The sequence below is a fragment of the Mesoplodon mirus genome (genome assembly GCF_964341445.2).
Source record: "Mesoplodon mirus genome assembly, contig: SUPER_14_unloc_1, whole genome shotgun sequence".
In the NCBI taxonomy this organism is placed as follows: domain Eukaryota; kingdom Metazoa; phylum Chordata; class Mammalia; order Artiodactyla; family Ziphiidae; genus Mesoplodon; species Mesoplodon mirus.
In genome coordinates, this window is record NW_028295795.1 from 3,237,252 (window position 1) to 3,244,805 (window position 7,554).

Consider the following 7,554-nt stretch of genomic DNA (forward strand, 5'->3'; position numbering starts at 1 on the left):
TCTTGTTTACGTCAACAGAGGTCAATGCCTTTGTTAGTGCTGGGTGTGTCCCATTTGATGCAACTGCAGAGCCATTAGGTAAACCAGCACATGTGTGCGGCCCCTTCCCTTAGACTCCTCTGGGCCCTCGTGACATAGGCTCAGAAGACTGCCAGCCTCAAGCCTTACCTCTTCCAAGGGACGGCCACACCGTCTTCCAGGATCTTCTGTCCCATGAATCTCAGTTGCTGTTTGGAACTCAAAGGAGAGAAAAGACCCTGCCTGCGGGGTCTCTTTGGGCTGGGGCCTTCCCCCGTGGGCTGCTCTCCCTCATTCTCCTTTTCTTCTTGCTTCTCTACCTCCTTCTCCTCCTCCTCCTCCTCCTCGTTCTCCTCCTCTTCCTCCTCGTCCTCTTCCTCAGGGGTGCTCTCGGATTCCACATTGCCCATCCACTGGGCCATGGTGAGATGAAAGGCACGGCAGCTGAAACCCTGCAGGACGCCACCCTTCACGTGCTGCTGGAGGATCTCCAAGGTGGGGAAGACCCGGCAGCAGGCCATGCACCTGAAGCCGGTCTCCATGGTCAGCATCCAGTCCGCTGTCTTGGCGCTGGGTCTCTCCTCGACGGCAGGTGGCCCTGATGGGCTGCCTGGCTCTGCCCTTTCCTCATACTCTTTCTCCTCCCCAGTGGGCTCACTGTCAGACAGGAGGCTTTCGGTGGACACATCAGAAGAGGGGTTAGTGGCTACTGCACACACATCCTCAGGAAGGGTCACTTCTTCTATCCTCAGCTGCTTTTCAGGCAACTCCAAGGGTTTCTTTGTCTTCCAGGAGACAGCGACACCCTTGTTCACTTGTACCTGCATGTAGTATATTTTCATGCCCCTTTCCTCTTTGTCTGGGTGCAGATAGTTCTTACAGGGTGAAGAGGGTGAGGAGGAGACACAGTGTGATGGGGAAGCGATCTCTCCTTCTTCCTGATCCTGGGCTAGGGGTGGTCTAGGCTGGGCAGTGTCTCGATGAAATCTCCGGATTCCTGAAAAAGGAAATTAAAATCATAATAACATGCATGGGCCATGCCGGAAGCTGAGGGGGCAGGTGTGGTAGACGAGAGAGGGACATTGGCACGACATAGCAATGTCGTGAGCTTGGTGTCCGTTGGCCGTAGGACGGAGTGGTGTATCTGGTGTCATCTGTGGGCTTTTCATGTGCGTGGGGGTGGTATACTGGAGCGGTGTCTGAATACAGGGGTGTGGAGTATGGTGGTGAGGGCTGTAGTATGTGAGGGATGCGGCTGGATGCGTGTACGATGAGGAGTGTGAGTTTGGGAATATCGGTGGTGCATTCCTTGTGGAATGGGGCTGTGGTGCAGGAGAGTACTGTGGAGCACGTGCTTGGGGTTGATGTGCACTGAGAAGGGCTGTGCCTGGAGGGCGCGTGTATGTGTGAGCTGTGTGCACCTGAGCTGGATGGTCCTGCTCTCAGGCTGGAGGTGTATGATGCAGAACTCTGTCCTTCTCTGGAAGCAAAGGCAAAGACAAAGCCTACATTTTCCTCTGAAGATGCTTAATCTGGTCCCTCTTCCCTCCACCTCAAGCCCAGACCTTTCCGGCCCCTGCTCCTTGACTTCCCCACCATGGTAGTAGCAGTATTCACACACACACCCCCAGACTCAGCTGGCATCCATGCCCTCGGAACAGCTCAGCCATCCTGCCCAGGCTCCTCCACAGAGCCCTCATCACCTCTGATGACCCTGGATTTCCTCTCAGCCTCCCTGGGATCTGTGTGCCTCCTGCTTCACAGCCAAGCACCCCGTCACCTGAGGAGCCCCACGCCCTTACCAGCATAGCTGAGCTTGCGCAGAGTAGAAGTACAGAAGATGTATTTAGAGGCAGAGGAGACCTCCACTGCCCCTGGGCTGCAGCCTTGGGCCACCACAGTGGATCCAAGCCGAGGGGGATCCTCTTGTGACTTCAAGATTCCTGAGGGAGGAATGAAAGGCTCAGGGTGGGTTCATCAGTCCTCTGTCCACAAATATTTACTGAGTGTGTGACACGTGTCAGGTGCAGTGAATACACACAGTTGAGAGTGTGGTTCCCAGTGGATCCTCCAGGATTTAATTCCAATCAATACTTATTCTCTCACTGTCTAGTTGGTAATGTAGGCCTCGGTGGTGACTGTGAGTGTGTGGGAAGAGTGAGTGATGTGTATCAGTTAAGTCTGTGGTAAGTGTGGGGTTGGCATGGGGAGCACAGTGCAGACGTGTCTATCTGTGTCTGTGGCCTTTGTGTGCATGGTTTCTGTTCACAAGTCAGGAATTCTGGGACATGTAACGTTTTCTCATTACATGGTGTGGCTTGTATTTATGGTGTGTGTTCATTCATTCATTCACCAAGATTCAGTAAGCAGCTACTCCTGTGTATCCGGCACTCTTCCATTGTTGTAGTCTTTCGTAACACTGCACATTCTAGTAGGGGAAGACACACACTAAACAAAACTACAATAAATATATAATACATCAGCAGGTGGTAAGTATATAAGGGTTGCCAGACTTAGCGAACAAGAATACAAGGCACCCAGTTAAATTTCAGTTTCAGATAAACCCAGAATAATCTTTTAGTGTAAGTATTCCCATGCAGTATTTGGCCTGACTTAGTTTTAGTGTAAGTATAGCCCATACAATATGTGGGACATACGGATACTGAAAAATTACTTGTTGTTTATCTGGAATTCAAATTGAACTGGATAGCCCATATTTTCTCTGGCAATCCTGACATGGGTTACTGAGACTGTGGTTTACTGTGGTTTGTACAAAGCGGGTCTGGCATTACTCAAGAATGTGTTATAAGTGTGGTGTGTATGACACGTGACTGGTTCTTATAGAGGTATTTAGAGATGGCCTAAGTTAGTTGTGTTTGTGCAAGAGTTGAGGAGATACATGTATATAGTGTGTGTGTGTGTGTGTGTGTCCTATATATATAGTGTGTGTGTCTATATACATATCTCATCTCCAGCGTTTGGTGTTGGAGGAGAGGATTGTGATACAGGTGGGTTGTAAGGGAACGTAGTATAGGAGGGATGCGTGTATATACCTCCATGTGCTCTGTGTGGTTTACTAAGGAAGTTATATGTGGGGTGTGTGATATTTTTGCTGTATCAGAGTGTACATGGGTGTATGAGTTACTGTCTCATAAAACACCCCTAACAAGAATTCTGTATACACTCTTACGTACACCGAGTGTCAGCCAGGTCCAGGCAGGGTGACAAGAACTTTACCACGCAGACTTTATATCTGGTAAGCACTCTACCCCCATTCATCTCGCTCTTCTCTGCACTACCACACACACACACACACACACACACACTCACACACACACACACAGGAACATAGGGCAAAATATTCTGAATGGTCAGGGGCAGTCATTGCCTTCCCCAGCCTGTCCCAGCCACTGCCTGGAAATCTGCCTGCTGTCTAGAGCTCCATTCCCAGGGCCCATCCTACAGTCTCCAGGGCCCTGGGCCTGGTAGGAGCTACTGGGCTCTAATCTGGGGCAGAGGCCTCTAGCTGGAGCTCTGGGGTGACCACCCCTCTCCCAGGGCAAGCTACTCGCCTACATTTAATGCACGCAGGCACCACGTGGCCCGTGGCTCTCAGAGCTCCCCGCAGGACCCTGAGGCCATTTCTCACCCCCGCTCACGCGGTCTCAGTCTCTGGAAAACCCTTCCCTTCCCTTGATCTCCTTTGGGAAATTCTTCCTGTTGAAAGAATAAAACCTCCTTGCTTTCAATATGACACCATCCCTAGACAAACAATCTTCTTTCAAAGTACATTCCACTTGTCAAGATATTTTTCAACAGGGCCTTCAACTCATGGGGCTTCTCTTTCCACTTTGGTAAAAGAGGCCAAATAACTCATGGGTCTCTCTCAGCATCCTTGCATCCTTTACATCCCCCACCTCATGACCCCAGGGAAAGATCCAAGAGCATAAGAGAGAAATCGGGGACTGAGAAAAGCTGCACCTCTAGGTCTGTGCAAGCAGGATGCAGCCTGCTATGAGTCCGACAAAGCTCCAGGCCCGGCTGCCCCAGGAGAGAGTCCTCAGACCAGCGGAGCTGACCTCCCATCTCCCAGGGTGCATCTGGCCGTTCTGTGCCGTCTCACACCACAGGGACCCTCCGGATAGATACGGCAGCATCAGTGAGACAAGGTCTCTCGCTCCCTGCTTCACAGGTGACACGTTCTCAGTCCCCCGCTTCCTAGAGAAGCTTCAGTTTGGCAGAAACCCATGTGCCCCAGACAAGTTGCCCCCCACATACCTCCTCCGTTCTCGGCAGTTTCCTGGGACTCTTCATTTTCCAGATGTTTCCTCTTTTGTCGCCGTTCCATCGTACCAACTAGAAGTCTCCCTTAGAAGATGCCTCAAGAGATGTCCAACTCCTCCTCTTCCCTACAGGTTGGCCCTTCTTGGCTCTTGGGCAATCCGTTGAAATGATTCAATACAAACAAAAATAGTCAAGTCTCCTAAATGGCTGAAAAACTTGTACCACTTGGTGAACCAGCAGTAGTGCCTAGTGCTCACCAGGGCTGTTATGTTTGCAAGGTTGCCAGGCTCACAGTGGAATTCTGTGACCTCAGTGATGACATCAGAGCATTCGGTGGACCTAGGTTGAGCACAGTGTCTGCAATAGCACAGGCCCCATTTTCAAGAACAATTCCTTTTTCCCAGCCGAAGCTTTCCCGTGAAAGGGAAAGGTTCCTACCATATCTATTATAAATTGTATCATACCATGTCTATTATAAAATTCACATTTTGATTGGAGATCTTTTCATGTCTTTTCTAGAGAGATTTAATGTGAATATTTTAAATGGTCTCCAGTTTCCCTGTGGATTATTGACATTTTAAACTCTGCACTTCAATTTTCCCTCAATACGTGTAATTTTGTCACGGCTATTTCTGTACTTAAAGATGAGGAACTATATAATTGATTTCTTCATTTTTTCCCCATCTCTTTCCAAGGTACTGCATTTGATTGTGTCTTGCGACTGAGTGAAAAATGCTAGTCCTTGAGTCAGGACATTGGGCCCTTTAGCAAGTAACTCAACCTATCTGGGCTTCAGCTTCTGTATGTGCGATCAAGAGGCTTGGACTAGCTGACTTTTCAAATGCTGTGTTTCTTTGATTCACTCTCACTTACTGATCTGCTCCTTAAGAAGAGGGTCTGTTCTCATAAAGTAACAACAGTCTTTTCCTAACCTTGGGTTGGGCGGAGTTTAACTGTTCGTACTCAGTTTGTTAGTTATATTGCCTTCTACGTATGCTTAGCTCTAAAAAACATATATGGCTCTTGTGACAATTTTTAGATCTTCTTTTTTTCTTATTTTCTTTTACAGTTTCTAATTTGTTATCGCCAGTGTAGAGGAGCCTGATTGATTTTTAAAATTTATTGATCTTGTATGTGTGTGCCTTGTTGAACCGTCTTATTAGTTCCTGCTAGTTTATCTGTGGGTTCTTTTGGGTCTCCTAGATAAATGAGCATATTAAATTTAAATAATGTGTTCTTTGGATAAAGTTTATTTTCTTGCATCTATATATATAGAAGCAATATGTTGAATTGATTTAAATATTTAAATACTCACATACCTGTTATCACAATCTAACGTTCTTTATCTTATTTTCTTTCAATCAATATTATGTTTTCAAGATTTATCCACGTGAATCCATATAGATCTAGGTCTTTGATTTTTGACTGTTTGATATTATTTGATCACATGCATATAGCATCATTTATTTTCCATTCAAGCATTATTGGACAATTGGATTGTTTCCCTCCCTTCTCTAGAACAAACAACATTTCCTAGAATATCCCTGAAGATGTCTGACAGTCGAGAAGGGCCAGGCTGCCCGAAGGATTGCTACTTGCTTTTAGCCACCTTCCAACCGGCCGTCTCCAGCCAGCAATTTGAAGCACAGCTGAAATGAGAACTGCCCCAAATGTGAAGATCTTAGGAGCTTCCTAGAAGGTGGGAGATTAATGATAGGCATCTTGCTGGGATCCCAGGGGAGTCTGAGCTGGCCTGAAGCTCATCTTCCTCCTCCACCTCTCAAGAGAAATGTGGAGGAAAGAAGACTTCAAAAACTGTGAGCAGGCAGAGGGAGGGATATTGGGGGCCGAAGCGGTAACTGAGGTCTTGGAGTGGGCTGTGAGCACGCAGAGCCTCTCGAGAGCCAGGCTCTGCCTTCTGAGAACTTCTCCCCTAAGGCTGCTCATAATTCACGTGATACCAGCCATATAGAGCCGACTTGGCCCACACTGTCACAGAAAGCCTTATCAGAATCTCTTCTTCTTCATACACTCTTGTGTCTGTTACTTGGTTATTGCCTTTGGTACTCCACTGATGTGAACCACAGTCGCCAGGGGATGGAGGACACTAGTGACCCATCTTGCTCTGTGGCCTCAGTCCACAGCTTGAGGGTAAGGGAAGAGGCCAAATGAAGGTCAAGAAGGAAAGATGGAGTTTGAAGAGAAGACCTGAGTTAAGGGTGTCTTCTCAAGTCTTGATGACTGAAATGTAGCTCCAGTACCTGAAGTCCTGCTTGTTCTCAAGGCTGACCGCGGGGCTGGGTGCACTCAGTGAAGGAACCGTATACACTTAGTATTTCCTTGCTTGCTCACACTTGCCCTCCTCTGATACACCCTCTGCAAGACTGATCTTCCCCTGAAACAACTTTCCACCTGCTACTGTCATCTCAGGAACATTTGCTTCCCCTTCCTAGTGTCCCCCTAGAATGCCATTGCAGCCAATTCATAATTTGATAATCATGCTTCTTACCATATTCTCAGCAACTTCTGAGAAATATTATTTGCTTTATTCCATAGTCTTCACCCATCAATAATCTTCCTTAACTTCCTAGCTGCAGGTTAACCCATTTGGAATCATTTCTTTTTCTTTCTCTTCTTTGGCAAATCCTTTCTATCTTTTAAGGTCTTTTTCTTGTCTCTCTACCATCCTGCCTTCCTGAACTTCTTTTTTTTCCGTTTAAGTAACCTTTCAATCTCCTTCCCCTGTTTCCTCATAAATATTGAGAGTTTATTCCTCACACGTTAGACAGCGGTTTATGAATGGCCAGGCATAATGGACTCAGAATGAGTTGACACCCCCGAGGTACCTGTCTTGCTGGGGAGTCACAGGTGAAGGGCTGGCTGCTGGACACATGTTTGCATGGAGTCAGGCTGAGTGGCCTCAGGGTGTATGCCCTGCACTTGTGTGTGTTTCTCCCTAGTTGGTTTCCTTGTCCAGCCACCTGTGACCTCCCTCCATCGAGCCCAGGGAATCCTTCTCATCACAGGTGTAGGATGTTTGTCTCAATTTCCATCACATCCTTTCCCCAAAGTTTGGTTGTGAGTTGTTCCCATTCCAAAGACCTTTCCTCTTTGAAGAGAAAAGAGAAAATCTTTTCTCTCCTTTCCTCTCACTTCACTTCTGCTCTATTATCTCCTCCGTCCAGAATGGCCCACTGACTCACATGGGTGTAGATCCGAAGATGGCAAGAACTGCCAGCAATTCTGAGATAA